The 17,608-nt window shown below is 41.4% G+C and overlaps 1 protein-coding gene across 5 annotated transcripts in view; it reads left to right on the forward strand.

Moving 5' to 3' along the window:
• The window catches only part of ZC3H12B (zinc finger CCCH-type containing 12B), a 116,931-nt gene that overhangs the window by 36,714 nt on the left and 62,609 nt on the right, over positions 1-17,608 (forward strand). Inside the window, exon 1 of one of the 5 annotated variants that reach the window (XM_056540854.1) lies at positions 11,365-11,506. The exons of the other annotated variants lie outside the window; for them this stretch is intronic. The gene's annotated coding sequence lies outside the window, so the exon portion shown is untranslated. Of the gene's footprint in view, positions 1-11,364; positions 11,507-17,608 lie in introns of those variants that run through there. 5 annotated transcript variants of the gene reach the window in all.

The raw sequence follows: 17,608 nt of genomic DNA on the forward strand, positions 1-17,608 counted from the left end.
CGGAATTCAAGCATTGGTATAAGCCTGACTAGGTCAGCATATAAATCTCCTCTGACCCAATAGACATTTAGGCTAGGTTCACACTGCGGAATCTCCGGGCAGAAAGTTTCTGATTCGGAGTGTGGCCAGCGCCGACTGAATCAGTTGGCGCTAGGACCGCGCGGACACTACAGTCTCCAATAGACTGCATTGTGTTCCGCGAGTATTTCTGCCATTCTTAAGGCAGAAATTTCCAAGCAGATTTTCCGTTCACAAATTCCGAATTGTGAATTTGTGAACGTAAATCCATTTACTATACTAAACTATACATTTTAGTAAGCAGAATTTCTGCCTGCAATTTCAGAGCGGAGTTGCTGTCTGAAATTCCGTAGTGTGAACCTAGCCTTAGCAGGGGTATACAGGTCTTCCATACTACGTATAGGATTTTAAGGTCTTCATGAATGGCCATCTTGGAGGACAGTGTCTGGGAATAATGGGTCTGACAGTGCTTTACCCATTAATGGGGTACTCTAGTGGAAAACAAATGTTAAATCAACAAGTGCCAGAAAGTTAAACATACTGTATTTGTAAAATCCTTTATCATTTAAAAATCTTAATCCTTTCAGTACTCATCAGCTGCTATATGCTCCAGAGGAAGTTGTGTAGTTCTTTCTAGTCTGACCACAGTGCTCTCTGCTGACACCTCTGTCCGTGTCAGGAACTGTCCAGAGCAGGAGAGCTTTGCTACAGAAATTTGCTCCTACTCTGGACAGACAGAGGTGGGAGCACAGTGATCAGATTGGAAAGAACTTAATAACTTTCTCTGGAGCATACAGCATCTGGTAAGTACTGGAAGATTTAAGATTTTTAAGTAAAAGTAATTTACAAATCTGTATAACATTTTGGCACCAGTGTTTTCCACTGGAGTACCCCTTTAGGGACACAGAAGCTGAGCATGCTTCATACCTGGCAGGTCCCAGTTGCTATCAGGCAGGTCCCAATCTGCTGAGAGGACGGTGGGAAGTCCCTTTCCTCCTTGCTGTCCAATGCTCTAGGAAGCTATGGTAGCCTTGAGCAATAGTGCGCCGATAATACTGATCAATACTTTGCTATGGAACATCACTGTTCAGTGTTTTCAATCTGAAAATAGCATGTAATTGTCTCCTATAGGGAATAAAAAATAATGAAAAATAAAAAAGTACCTAAGTCAATGAACTCCTTCCCTAATAAAAGTTTGAATTACCTCCCTTTTCTAATTAAAATAATGTAAACAAAAATAAACATGTGGCAATGTCCGAACTATTTAAATATAACATTGATTAACCTCTTAAGGACTGTGCCATCTCCCGGTCTATAACCGGCGTCATAGCGGGTCGGTCCCGGTGGCTAATGAAAACCGGGACCCTGGGCTAATAGTGTGTGTCACCGATCGTTGTGCAGTGCACTATTAACCCTTTAGATGTGGCGATCAAAGTTGAGAAAACTGCATCCCGGCAGCTCAGTCGGGCTTATGGGGACCATCACGTTGAAATCGCGATGTCCCGATCAGCTAGGACACGAGCGGAGGGTCCGTTACCTGCAAAAAAAAAAAGTTTAAAAAAAAGATACTAATGATGAATTAACCCCTTCCCTAATAAAAGTAGGAATCACCCCCTTTTCCCATTTTCAAAAAAAACTGTGTAAATAAAAATAAACATGTGGTATTGCCGCGTGCAAAAAATGTCCGAAATATGAAAATATATAGTAATAGTAAATAGTGTATTTTTGGTCACTTTTTATTGCACCAAAAATTTTTATAAAACGATAAAAAAGTCCAATCAAAACAAACAGAATACCAATGAAAACTTCAGATCACGGCGGAAAAAATTAGCCCTGTTACTGGTCCGTACGTAAAGAAATAAAAAAAGTTATAGGAGTCAGAAGATGACAATTTTAAACATATACATTTTCCTGCATGTAGTTATGATTTTTTTCAGAAGTACGACAAAATCGCCTATATAAGTAGGGCATAATTTTAACCGTATGGACCTAAAGAATAAAGATAAGGGGAAATTTTTACCGAAAAATGCACTGCGTAGAAACGGAAGCCCCCAAAAGTTACAAAATGGAATTTTTTCTTAAATTTTGTCGCACAATGAATTTTTTTTTTTTTGTTTCGGCATGGATTTTTTTGGTAAAATGACTAATGTCCCTGCAAAAAAATAAGCCATAATATGGAATTTTAGGTGCAAAATTGAAATATATTGATAATATGATTTTTAGAAGGTGATGAGGAAAAAATTTAAATGCAAAAACGGAAAAACCCTGCGTCCTTAAGGGGTTAAACCGCATGGTCAATGCGTAAACGTAAAAAAATGCCAAGGTACAAAATTGAAAATTTTTGGTCACTTCATGTACAAAAATAAATAAAAAGCAACCAAAAGTCCCATGAAAATATAAATGGTAACAATAAAAAATACAGATCACAACACACAAAGTGAGCTCTATACATCCCCGTATACGAAAAATAAAATAGGATTAGACATTGTGGCCGCTCCCCCCTTCTCCCATTATATGGGTTTTATTTTATTTTACTACTTTTGAAAAATTATAACTTTTAGTACGGATTTAGTGCTTAAAATTGTCCTTTTCTGACCACCATAACTCATAAGGCTAAGTCCATGCGATCGTCCATAATATAGCAAAGATGCGGAGAAGCTCTATACAGCGCTCGCATCTCTGCACTATACTCCGGCCAGTGATGTGAATAGAACATCACTCATTCATATTTTCCGGATGGTGGCAGCCAATCACAGCTCTCAGCTGCGCTGAGTATAGTGCAGAGTTGTGAGCGTTTTTTGTATAGAGCAGCTCCACATCTCTGCAATAGAAAGGACGATCACAGCGGATATCAGGAGTGATACCCGCTGTGATCTTTCCTTACCTGCAGGTGCTACTACTCCCATCATGGAGCACACTCTGCTCCATGTTGGAAGCTGTAGTACCTGCAGTTAAGGACAGATCACAGCGGATGTCACTCCTGGCACCCGTTGTAATCCTCCTGTATAATGTATATATGCGGCCGGCTGCTCTTCTTCTATGGTCCCCTGCACTGACGTATACATACACCAATTCATATTTCCCACAGAGGGTTGTGATTGGCTGGAACCATTTGGCCAATCACAGGTCTCTGAGGGAAATATGAATAGGCATGTGTATATATATATATATATATATATATATATATATATATATATATATATAGATATATATATATATATATATATATATATATATATATATACACACACACAGCAGTGCAGGGGACCAAAGAAGAGCGGCCGGCTGCATCTATACATTATACAGAAGGATTGCAACAGAACCCGGGGCGATCTGTCAATTAGTACAGGTACTACTACTCTCATCATGGAATGGTGTGTTCCATGCTGGGAGTAGTAGTATCACCTAAAAAATAAAGAATACAAAGTGAAAAACACACCTACACTACATTTTTATTATTGTCAGCTACATTTTTAGTGCCCTACCCGCCCACATAAATTGACAGTGTTTAAAAATTAATAAAAATGTTGTTATAAAAATTTCGTTAAATAAAAATTTTTCCATAACTACTGTATCTTTTTTTTTTTTTTTTTTAATGGTACCTTACGACATTTTATAAAAAAAAAAAAGGTATCTCCATCACTTTTTTTGGATCGCTAAAGTCCAAAAGAGAATAAAAACCACCTGAAAAAACACCAAAGTTTAAACCCACGTGTCGATTTTCTTGGCGTTTTTTTTACTCCCATGGACTTCTATGGGAGAAAAATGACATGATTTCAGGGGGAAAAAACACCATGGGCTCAACATACTACGTCTTTTCAAAACCGCCAAGGAGCTGAAAAACGCCAAAAAAAAAGTTAAAAAATGACAAACTTGTCTCACTGACATTGTTGTACCACACGATGCTACTGGTGGCTAAGCGTTGTCTATTGAATCATTGGTTGACGGCTCATATGCCTTCGCCTATGGATGTTATAACGCAAGTAAAAAAGTATTTGACGGTAGATCGCCTTGAAATACTGAGGACAAGAGAGAAATCGGCTAAAGGGTTTTTTAAGAAATGGAAAACGTTCATGCTGGCCTTTTATTCGAATGAGGAATTGATTTCCTTGATGCAACCATTTACAGACATGACCTGGTACCTTACCAGATCCATATCCGGTTCGTTGGGTAGGCTTCGGGTCCCTGTTTAATGTTGATCTATATTTACTTATTGGCTTCTGGGTATTCGGTGCGAGGGGATCTCACCTACAGTTCCATAATGATCTCCTGAATAGTTTTCGCCGGCTGGCGTTTTGATTATGGCTTGGGTTGGGGGTGGGGGGAGGGATACGGGTTGTTCAATTAGTTGGCAGTACTGTATCGTTGTATGTTATGTTGTATATGTTTACTACCTCTATACTACTCCTTATTTCACAGGGTATGCCCTGTATGCATGTTTATAAACCTTGAAAATTCTGAATAAAAATATGTTTAAAAAAAAAAAAATGACAAACTGAAAAATGCAAAGTGGAAAAAAGAATTTAGCGATTTCTCATTGATTTACAGCTAACATCTGGCCACAGCATTTTCTGGGCAAAAAACGCCATGCGGCAGAATTGGCGTTTTTCCCCCCAAAAAAACAAGTGGAAACTAAAGCTGCTTTCACACTATGTTCACCCGTTAATAAACGTATGTTATGTATTGGACGTTTAATAACGGGTGAATTAATGGATGCTAACAAAACATCCCACTACTACTACTCCCTCCATGGAACAGACTTGTTTCCATGCTGGGAGTAGTAATTCCCCACTGCGGGAGTCTGCCGGTGGCTGGGGAGGTTACTTTAGTGTTTGTACTACTACCCCCATCATGGAGCATACTCTGTTCCATGATGGGGGTTGTAGTACAGGGGCTGAGGGATTGATCGCAGCGGGTCTCACTTCTGACACCTGATGCGATCAGAAGTTATTAAGCAGGGGAGCGAGTGGCATGCTCCGCAACCCTGCGATCATGCTGTATTTTTTACTCTCATTTTTAAATTCCCTGCAGGGATCCCTGAATGGCCCGTACTGAGGAGCCAATCAGGGCTCCCAGCGGGGTTTTTAAAATGGACAATGTGAGGGGACATATGTATAATAATGTTGTGTGTGTGTGTGTGTGGAGGGGGGAGTGGCATAGAGCGCTATATATCTAGCCCCCGCCAGCACATTAATAAAAATATGACCCTATGATTGAATAGTATATCTGTCAGGATCATCGGCCGAGCGGCTGCTGGATGCCCTGCTGACATATATACTTGTCACATATAGCTCTGCACAAATGCGCTATATATGACAAGTATAATTCCGCGGAAATTCCGTAGTGTGAACGGGGCCTTCAGCAGCCGCCCGGCCGATGATCCTGACAGATATACTATTCATTCATAGAGCGGCAGCTGCATATGTATATAGAAGCGCTGTGGGGGGCAGATAACACTATATGTCTGCCCCCCCCAGCATATCTATATACATATACAGCTGCCAGCACTATGAATGAATATTATATCTATCAGGATCATCTGGCCGGGCGGCTGCTGAAGGCCGCGTTCACACTACAGAATTGCCGCATAATTTCCGGGCGGAATTCCGCGAGCGCAATTCCGCGGTGTGAACTTTAACATTAGTGTGAATGGGTCTCCGCGAGACCCGTTCACACTGCGAAATTTCAGCGGCTGAAAGTGTTCCGTGCAAAGAAAGAACATGTTCATTCTTTACGCGGATCCCGCGAGCACTGCATAGTGATGGCTCAGTGCCCCGCGGCCCTAGCGCCGAAGTATCATCGGCGGCGGCCGCCAGGTAGAATCACTGTTCGCGGAATTCAACCGCGAGAATTCCATAGTGTGAACGGGGCCGAATACGTTCTGATAGGTATGGTTGTCACATATAGCGCTGCAATAGAAAATTAGGACAAATGCGCTGGCAGGGCCACAGTATGCGCTGGCGGGGAGTATTGATATATACTTATAAATGCGCTGGCGGGGGTCATATTTTTATTAATGCGCTGGAGGGGGCTAGATATATAGCGCTCTATGACCCCCCCCGCCCCCCACACACACAACACTTTTATTATACATATGTCCCCTCACATTGTCCATTTTAAAAACCCCGCTGGGAGCCCTGATTGGCTCCTCAGTACCGGCCATTCAGGGACCCCTGCGGGGAATTTAAAAATGGAAGTAAAAAATACAGCGTGATCGCAGGGTTGCGGAGCATGCCGCCCGTTCCCCTGCTTAATAACTTCTGATCGCATCGGGTGTCAGAAGTGAGACCCGCTGCGATCAATCCCTCAGCCCCTGTACTACAACCCCCATCATGGAACAGAGTCTGCTCCATGATGGGGGTAGTAGTACAAACACTAATGTAACCTCCCCAGCCACCATCAGACTCCCGCAGTGGGGAATTACTACTCCCAGCATGGAAACAAGTCTGTTCCATGATGGGAGTAGTAGTAGTCCCTCAGCACTGCAGGAGTCTGCTGATGTCACCTCTTCTGAGCATGCTCAGTAAAAATAATGTCCGCTATAATAACGGGCATTAACGGGTGTATTTACTAACGTATGTCGGCCATAGACTTCATTGTTAAAAATAACATATGTTAATTTACCCGTTTCTTGTGACGTGCGAAAAATTAGTGCATGTCACGTTATTTCTCCCGTCACAACTAACGTACATTAGTCATGACTGGCTGTAATGTGTGACAAAGGGTAAACGAAAAACCCATTGACTTGAATGGGGTTGTTTAACGTGTGTTAATAATTATGTTTCAAACGTACGTGTATTAACGGGAGAACCTCATAGTGTGAAAGCAGCCTAAGCCTTACACCTGTGTATTTTGCTGCATATTTTCTGCACTTGATCTTTGCCACCCATTGATTTCTAGGGCAGCAAAATCTGCTGCAGAAATTTCAATACGGTTCCATACGGTTTTCAAATTGAAGACGTATACAGGAACTGTATTGCAATGCAGCCTAAGGGTTCATTCACACCACGTTTTTGCAATACAGTTCCTGTATACATTTTCAATGTGAAAACCGTATGGAACCGTTTTGAAAACCGTATGCATTGACTCTCCATTGAAAACCGTATGCATAAGATGCATCAGGTTGTGTCTGTTTTGCATCCCGTACAGTTTAGTCAGTTTTTTACCCGTACCCAAAACCGTAGCCTACCACAGTTTTTGGTCCGGGTGAAAAGCTGTATAAGGGTACGTTCACACGTGCAGATTTTTTAGCGGGTTTTCCGCTGCGTATTTGAAAGTGGGCGGGCTCTTCTCAGCTGTCCGCAGCCGATTTTCCGCGGCGGAATGTACACTGCGGAAAATCCGCCGTAAGCCCCATTGAAGTGAGTAGGGACTGTGGCGGATTTTCCACCGCGGAAAATCTTCTGTGAACAGCTGAGAAGAGCCCGCCCACTTTCAAATACGCAGCGGAAAACCCACAAAAAAAATCTGCACGTGTGAACGTACCCTTAAACTGTATACGGTTTTTTAACATGGGAGTCAATGGGAACCGTACAGAACTGTATGTGCGTACGGTTCCATCCGATTTGCACAATATGGTTTTTGACTTTGCACAGTTTTTTTTTCTTGGAATTTCAATCAAACAAGTGAAACTTTATTCATAATGGAGTGAAAAGTTAAAAACGTATACGTTTTTCTCTTTAAAAAACGGATGCAACCGGACATAATTTTTTAAACCGTATATGGTTTTTATCTGTATAGGGGTTAAATACAGTTTGATACTGTTTAGTCAGGTTTTGAGGAATCTGTTTTTCATCAAAAACCTGATACGGGAACTGTATTGCAAAAACGTGGTGTGAATGCACCCTGAGGCTGGGTTCACACCACGTTTTTGCAATACAGTTCTCGTACACGTTTTCAATTTGAAAACCGTATGCATGGACTCTCCATTGGAAACCGTATGCCAGACGATGCATCCAGTTGTGTCCGTTTTCCGTCTTGTATGGTTTTGTCCAGTTTTTCCTGTACCCAAAACCGTAATCTACCAAGGTTTTTGGTCCGGGTGAAAAACCGTATTGAAACTGTATACTTTTTTTTTTAACATGAGAGTCAATTGGAACCGTTCCATCCAGTTTGCGCTATACGGTTTTTGACTTTGCACAGTTTTTTCTTGGAATTTCCAGTCAAACAAGTGAAACTTTATTCACAATGGAATGAAAAGTCAACGAATATGTTAACTCGTCATTTTTCAAACCGTATACAGATTAAAATTTGTGCACACGTTTTTATACAGTTTAAGGGTACATTCCCACCTGGCATATTTGCTGCTGCGTATTTCATTTTCCCATTGAAGTCAATAGGTAGGAAAATATGCAGCAGCAAATACGCAGCAAAATACTACAGGTAGGAACGTACCCTTAGGATGCATGCACACCACGTTTTTTGCAATACAGTTCCCGTATCAGGTTTTTGATGAAAAACGGATTCCTCAAAACCTGACTAAACTGTATCAAAAAGTGTGTACAAATTTTAACGCATATACAGTTGAAAACCGTATACGGTTTGAAAAATGATGTCCAGTTGCATCCGTTTTTTAAGAAAAAAACGTAAACGTTTTTAACTTTTCACTCCATTTTTTGAATAAAGTTTCACTTATTTGTTTGAAATTCCAAGAAAAAAAACTGTGCAAAGTCAAAAACCGTATGGTGAAAACTTGATGGAACCGTATGCACATACGGTTCTGTACAGTTCCCATTGACTCCCATGTTTAAAAAAAAAAGTATACGGTTGAATACAGTTTTTTCACCCGGACCAAGAAACGTGTTAGGCTACAGTTTTGGGTACGGGTAAAAAAACTGGACAAAACCGTATGAGATGCAAAATGGACTAAACCGGATGATGCGTTTGACATACAGTTTACAATGTTAAAGGGGTATTCCAGGCCAAAACTTTTTTTTTATATATCAACTGGCTCCGGAAAGTTAAACAGATTTGTAAATTATATCAAAAATGTGTAGCTCACTTAGGATATGGGGAAGAAGAGGGGAGGGGGGTGCTCGAGGTTAAAGGTGATGCCTTCACCCAATAGGCCTAAGAAATCTATGTAAAGGAGGGATGTATATATGATATATATACAAAAAACAGTCCTCAAGAGCACTGAGGGTAGGAATGAGGAAAAGAAAGAAAAGTTTAGGATCCAATAAAAGTATATTTATTATAATAAAAATACGACCGATCGCCCTGCAGGGCCCTTGCAAGAGCGAAAGGTGTATGTGATATTAGATAAAATAAATGTAGCACTAATCAAACGATAATAAAAATATATATATCCACTATAACAAGTTGTGTTGGTATAAATAGATATATGATTCACAGTTCGTCACAACCAACAATATTGTAGAAAAGTAGTAGCAGTAAATTCAGTACCATTGGAATTTACTGCTACTACTTTTCTACAATATTGTTGGTATACTTTTATTGGATCCTAAACTTTTCTTTCTTTTCCTCATTCCTACCCTCAGTGCTCTTGAGGACTGGTTTTTGTATATATATCATATATACATCCCTCCTTTACATAGATTTGTAAATTACTTCTATTAAAAAATCTTAAACTTTCCAATAGTTATTAGCTTCTGAAGTTGAGTTGTTGTTTTCTGTCTAACTGCTCTCTGATGACTCACGTCCCGGGAGCTGTGCAGTTCCTATGGGGATGTTTTCCCATCATGCACAGCTCCCGGGACGTGAAATCATCATTGAGCAGTTAGACAGAAAACTTCAGAAGCTAATAACTAATGGAAGGATTAAGATTTTTTAATAGAAGTAATTCACAAATCTGTGGATACAGAGACAAAAAAAAAAAGACCTGGTCGCACATCCACAAAAACGTATACAACCATACAGCAAACCGTGGCCATAGACTTAACATTCAAAAACTTATATGTGCAAGGGCTACGGGGGAGGGTTTTTTGTGGATGTGCGACCAGGTCTTTTTTTTTTGTCTCTGTATCCACAGATTTGTAAATTACTTCTATTAAAAAATCTTAATCCTTCCATTAGTTATTAGTTTCTGAAGTTTTCTGTCTAACTGCTCAATGATGATGTCACGTCCCGGGAGCTGTGCATGATGGGAAAATATCCCCATAGGAGCTGCACAGCTCCCAGGACCTGAGTCATCAGAAAGCAGTTAGACAGAAAAAAAACAACTCAACTTCCGAAGCTAATAACTATTGGAAGGATTAAGATTTTTTAATAGAAATAATTTACAAATCTGTTTAACTTTCCGGAGCCAGTTGATATATAAAAAAAAGTTTTGGCCTGGAATACCCCTTTAACATTGTAAACTGTATGTCAAACGCATCATCCGGTTTAGTCCATTTTGCATCTCATACGGTTTTGTCCAGTTTTTTTACCCGTACCCAAAACTGTAGCCTAACACGTTTCTTGGTCCGGGTGAAAAACTGTATTCAACCGTATACTTTTCTTTTTTTTAAAACATGGGAGTCAATGGGAACCGTACAGAACTGTATGTGCATACGGTTCCTCAAGTTTTCACCATACGGTTTTTGATTTTGCACAGTCCTGTTTGTTTCCAACAGTTTCAAACAGTTGTCTCCGTTTTTCACACGGTTTTTTTACTTTTTGGTCCAGGTGAAAAACCGTATTGACCCGTATACGTTTTTTTTTTTTTACATGGGAGTCAATGGGAACCATACAGAACTGTGTGTGCGTACGGTTCCATCCAGTTTTTACCATACGGTTTTTGACTTTGCACGGTTTTTTGTCTTGGAATTTCAATCAAACAAGTGAAACTTTATTCATAATGGAGTGAAAAGTTCAAAACGTATACGTTTTTTCCTAAAAGACGGATGCAACCGGACATCATTTTTCAAACCGTATCCGGTTTCCAACCGTATACAGATAAAACTTTGTACACACGTTTTGATACAGTTTAGTCAGGTTTTGAGGAATCAGTTTTTTTTTATCCAAAACCTGAAAAAAACTGTATTGTAAAAACGTGGTGTGACCCTCAGGTTTTGAGGAATCCGTTTTTTTTTTTTTTTTTCAATCAAAAGTCTGATATGGAAAACGTGGTGTGAATCCACACACTGGATTGGCAGTGTTTCCCAACCAGGGGGCCTCCAGCTGTTGCAAAACTACAACTCCCAGCATGCCCGGACAGCCTTCGGCTGTCCGGGCATGCTGGGAGTTGTAGTTTTGCAACAGCTGGAGGCCCCCTGGTTGGGAAACCCTGGTGTAAGGTGAGAAGCGGCGATGTGTTCACGTGATCCGGTCGATGATAACCGCAGGTTACGGGCTGGAATCCCCCTGGTAGTGAACGGAGCCGCCTCATGACAGCATCTTGTCCGTACACAGCACTTCCCCGCTCTGGTCATGTGGACGCCGGGTCAGATGACAGTAAATTTCCCAGCCGCTGCCTGTAGAGGCGGGGCCGGACAGCTCACAGCCCGGAGCACGATCACCGGACAGTGTGCGCCTCCCGGGATATCAGGTAAGACGCCCCGTGTGTGTGGGGGGGATGAGCTGACTGGAAGCTGTTGCCGGTGCCTCCTCTTCTGACGGGACTGGAGGTGCGGGCACTAGTTGCTCTGGGACATGTATGTGGAGCCTGTGTGTTGGCAGAGCAGGGTGAGTCTCTTAGCAGGAAATACATTGCTTCAATTAAACCAGGAAAAAGCCTTATTTATTACTTCTGTAAGTGACTACTGTATGCAGATGACTGAACATTGTTTACTAGGGAGAGGACTGCAACTAGTGTAAAATCATGGGCACCCTTCACCTAAACACAGCAAACTAACAGGAGCAATAATGGTACATGGCTTTATCATTCACCTAGTAGTGCTAGATAGCCTGTATCATGGGCACCCTTCACCTAAACACAGCAAACTAACAGGAGCAATAATGGTACATGGCTTTATCATTCACCTAGTAGTGCTAGATAGCCTGTATCATGGGCACCCTTCACCTATACACAGCAAACTAACAGGAGCAATAATGCTACATGGATTTATCATTCACCTAGTAGTGCTAGATAGCCTGTATCATGGGCACCCTACACCTATACACAGCAAACTAACAGGAACAATAATGCTACATGGATTTATCATTCACCTAGTAGTGCTAGATAGCCTGTATCATGGGCACCCTTCACCTATACACAGCAAACTAACAGGAGCAATAATGGTACATGGCTTTATCATTCACCTAGTAGTGCTAGATAGCCTGTATCATGGGCACCCTTCACCTATACACAGCAAACTAACAGGAGCAATAATGGTACATGGCTTTATCATTCACCTAGTAGTGCTAGATAGCCTGTATCATGGGCACCCTTCACCTATACACAGCAAACTAACAGGAGCAATAATGGTACATGGCTTTATCATTCACCTAGTAGTGCTAGATAGCCTGTATCATGGGCACCCTTCACCTATACACAGCAAACTAACAGGAACAATAATGCTACATGGCTTTTATCATTCACCTAGTAGTGCTAGATAGCCTGTATCATGGGCACCCTTCACCTATACACAGCAAACTAACAGGAGCAATAATGGTACATGGATTTATCATTCACCTAGTAGTGCTAGATAGCCTGTATCATGGGCACCCTTCACCTATACACAGCAAACTAACAGGGGCAATAATGGTACATGGCTTTATCATTCACCTAGTAGTGCTAGATAGCCTGTATCATGGGCACCCTTCACCTATACACAGCAAACTAACAGGAGCAATAATGCTACATGGCTTTATCATTCACCTAGTAGTGCTAGATAGCCTGTATCATGGGCACCCTACACCTAAACACAGCAAACTAACAGGAGCAATAATGCTACATGGCGTTATCATTCACCTAGTAGTGCTAGATAGCCTGTATCATGGGCACCCTACACCTATACACAGCAAACTAACAGGAGCAATAATGCTACATGGCTTTATCATTCACCTAGTAGTGCTAGATAGCCTGTATCATGGGCACCCTACACCTAAACACAGCAAACTAACAGGAGCAATAATGCTACATGGCGTTATCATTCACCTAGTAGTGCTAGATAGCCTGTATCATGGGCACCCTACACCTATACACAGCAAACTAACAGGAGCAATAATGGTACATGGATTTATCATTCACCTAGTAGTGCTAGATAGCCTGTATCATGGGCACCCTACACCTATACACAGCAAACTAACAGGAGCAATAATGGTACATGGATTTATCATTCACCAAGTAGTGCTAGATAGCCTGTATCATGGGCACCCTTCACCTATACACAGCAAACTAACAGGAGCAATAATGGTACATGGATTTATCATTCACCTAGTAGTGCTAGATAGCCTGTATCATGGGCACCCTTCACCTATACACAGCAAACTAACAGGAGCAATAATGGTACATGGATTTATCATTCACCTAGTAGTGCTAGATAGCCTGTATCATGTGCGCACAACCAGACGAAACAGGAGAAGGAAATGCTCTGGAGCAAAACCAGTGGGTCTGTGGAATATTGGACTTACTTTTGGGACTGAATCTGCCAAGTTTTGGGCCCCGTCCGGAGTGTCCATATCTTTTATCCTTACCGGAATAATCGTGTTGTTCCTCAATCCCTAGGCCACATAGCAACATACGTAGTCCAAACAAGGTCCGTTTACACAAGCAGGCTTATACATAACAATATATATTATAAAAAAAAAAAAAAATCTATAAAGGGTCTAAAACCTCTCTCATATACAGTGCAATAAGTTGCAATATTAGTTGGTTCAAGGACGACCATTGTATGTTGAAACTATTGTATGTTGAGACCAGAACTCTATGGAAACCTGGTAATTGGTTCTGAAGCCCCCAAAATGTCACCCAAAAAAATAGGAAAAAGATAGAAATAAAGAAAAATAAGTAGATAACAAATATAGATAAAAGAAATCCTTACATATAAAAGTAAGAAAGATCTGCTGGGAGCTGTAAATCACTGTCGGTGTTTCCCAACCAGGGTGCCTCCAGATGTTGCAAAACTACAACTCCCAGCATGCCCGAACAGCCGTTGGCTGTCCGGGCATGCTGGGAGTTGTAGTTTTGCAACAGCTGGAGGCATCCTGGTTGGGAAACAAAGGTTTAAGTAGAGGACAGATGTAGTACCTCCCTTTACTGTAGGGGCGCTACCAGACATCAGTCAGTGCTTACACTTCAGTAATACAGGTGATTTACCAGTAAAATGCCCATTCTGATTGGTCAGTTCCTCCACTTGTGACACGTCTCACAGATCTGGACTGGCTGTACATTGTATGTTGAGTCTGGTTTCAAGTTACAATGGTCCAGAAGAAAACATTATATGTTGAGGCCATTGTAAGTTGAGGGATCACTGTACTGATGACTAGTCATCCAACTCAACCGCTCTCACTCTCAACCACATTATTGCATACTTCTTTTAAAAACCGTCCGGCTGATACTCCCCACTATACACACCATGCTGTTGCTTTCTGCAATAGTCCTCACTCACATTTACCATCTGGATGTTACCTCCCATAGAATGAAATGGCTCTGTATCAAAGCGCATCTGTCATGGCTGTTTGTGTGGAATACTTGTACTGCATCGTTGCATATTTCCTTTTTGGCAATAGGCTTACACACTTATTCTTACTCTGATAAATATGTGCATATTCAGATTCGCTATGTCCTCCTATCTTCTGCAGAAGGTACCCTAGTCCCTGCACTGTTTTCAAAGCACTATTTACTTCGGGCCAACTGGTCACCACCATTCTATATCCACACAGGGCTACGTTTCAGGTTTATGTTAAGGATCATTGTATTTATTTTCATTTTTGTTGCTACATCTTCACATGTTAGCACAACCAAATGCTGAAGTGCTGGATGGCTTTAGGTCATTGTTTCTCAACCTTTTTGGCGACTGTACCCCCAAAGGCTGAAAGTATGTGCGTGGGTACCTCTTGCGCATAAATTTGTGCGGAACTTACGTGCAAAGGGTACCCATGGACAAAAGGTGTGTGCTTACCTTTATACTAATGTGATACTTAATCCCCTTGTGCCATTTTTCTTCCCTCCATATTAATCCCCTTGTGCCAGTATTCCCCCCCCCTTCCTTCTTTATCCCCTTGTGCCAATATTCCCCCTTCCCTCTGATCCCCTTTTGCCATTATTCCCCCCTCCATCTTAATCCCTTGTGCCAATATTATCCGATATGGCAAAAGGGGATCAGAGGGAGGGGGGAATAATGGCAAAAGGGATTAAGATAGGGGGTGAGGGAGACAATCATTATTCCCCCCCCCTCCATTTTAATCCCCCCTGTGCCATAATTCCCCCCCTCCCTCTGATCCCCTTTTGCCATTATCCCTCTCTCCCCCTCCATCTTCATGCCCTTTTGCCATTATTTCTCTCCCCCCCCCCCCCATCTCCCAGGCTAACATATATATATATATATATATATATATATATATATATATATATATATATATATATATATATATAACATCCCTCCCATACACTTAGTTTTTCCTTTTTGTTTATTTATTTTGTTACATTAGCAGGCTTGTTCGGGTCCCATTCGGCAACGCACAGAAGGGTGACATCCTCCTGCGCTGTGCGGCACCTCCGCACGATGTCAGGGGACGTCACATGTCTCCCCAGCAACCACACAGCTCCCCTAAAGTAGCCGCGGCCGGAACTGTAGCCGCAATACTTGACTGAGAGCTGCCAATGCATGGCCGGTATTTGTCAGCGTAATGCGCACCCCCGCACAACCAGTGGCGTAACCCTAGGGGTATGCTTACCACCGGTTGAGAATGCTTGTTATAGGTTTCTGTATTGCTCCCTTTATATATTCTTGCTCCCATATCGAAGCCTATATAAAAGCCTCTTCAAGCAGGCCTATAACATTCCCTTGTTGGCTTCCACTTCTACCATGTTGCCCCTTTTGAAACCTCTGGGTCTTTGGGATATCAGAAGCTTCATATTTGACAGTCTCCCCCCTACTCTCTATGCACTTTAGACATTCGGAGATTAGCTAGTGACTGGCTCACTCTCCTGTATGTAACCTTTCCTATGTATGAAATATGGCTAGACCATTGTATGAATAAAAGCCCTTTATGCCTTCTGTCTCAACCCCATTCCTCGGAGTCTGTAAACTCTCGCGAGCAGGGTCCTCACTCCTCCTGTTTGAATAGTGGGTAATATTGTTATGTCTGATACTTGTCTTTATTTGTACCCCAATATTGTAGAGTGCTGCGGAATCTGTTGCCACTATATTCTAATAATAATAATAATTATTATTATTATTTATTATTATTTTATATAAATGCAGTGTCCCACAGTATAACTCTTTTTTTTTTTTTAGTTTGTCTGAACTTAAAAGGACAATTTTATCAGTAGTTATAGGAGTTCAGTTACAAAATGTCTCTAATATCCAAAAGATACCACTACTAGAGCTGTAGTGGGGCTGTATTAAAAAATACTAAAACAGAGCTTCCTATTGGGCAGTATGTTTTAACTTGGTAAAAGCAATAAGTTGGATATAGGTTGTGATCTCACCTTGCAAGGTTGTGTTGGCACACAACAACCTTGTGAACATCAGATATATATGATCCCTTCGGATCCTGTTTGCGGTGCAGCCGTCCGGGTTGCTCGAGATGTGTCGCAGCACACTCGAAGCAAGTTTGCAGGGTCTGGAAAAAAAAGTTTCCGGGATGTTCGGCGCTGACCGTGGATGGAATAAGGATTCGGTGACTTTTCATAGGTTCAAAATGTTCTTTATTGCCGTATCAGACGCGTTTTGAGGTCTTGCACCTCATTCTCAATGATCATGGCAGACATACATAAAAGCATTATCACTGACTTTGTATGGTTTCTAAAAAGGGCCCCAGAGAATACAATTGGATTGATTAAAAAGATGTCATAGGGCTGCGCTCTGGTGTGTTGTAGTAGCGCTGTCCGATGACGTAGGGGTGTTCCATTCATGAAATTGAAGGTGAGTATTTTTGTTATACAATAAAATGTGACCATAGATTAAAAACAAAAAAGTTTGTGAAATGGTTCCATGCTATCTGTTTATCTAAAAGGATTTAGTGTTATGCGAGGTTGTGAGAATATTCACATTAGGTGCAGAGATACTGTTTTTCTGTTAGGCGCATGCGTGAGTTGTATTAAAGGTGTTTTTTTTTTAAATTTGTGTTAGACTTGATGGAGTGGATCTACTGTGCTATCGATTGCCGGATGATGCGTATCAATTGCCGGGTAGTGGAGCTGTCTCACTGATGGAGCCGACGCGCTAGGTGTCATATGCCGGGTTGCTGTGCTATCACTTGCCAGGTGGTGGGTATCGTAACTGGTTTGATTTTTTAAAATTGGTGTTTTGTCCACAGTATTGTAGATAGTTATTTTGTTCAGATTTCGTAGGCAGTGGCCGGATTATGGGTATCATGACTATTTCTATTTAAAAAAAGGTTTTGGTCCTCGGCGCAGTGCGTCTCCTTTTGCCGGATAATAGGACGGGAACTGCTGTACTCGTAGGTGGTATATTTGTATTGCTGGCATGAATATATATATATATATATATATATATATATAATGTGTGTGTGTGGCAGG

The sequence above is a fragment of the Hyla sarda genome, chromosome 9 (genome assembly GCF_029499605.1).
Source record: "Hyla sarda isolate aHylSar1 chromosome 9, aHylSar1.hap1, whole genome shotgun sequence".
Taxonomy (NCBI): Eukaryota; Metazoa; Chordata; class Amphibia; order Anura; family Hylidae; genus Hyla; species Hyla sarda.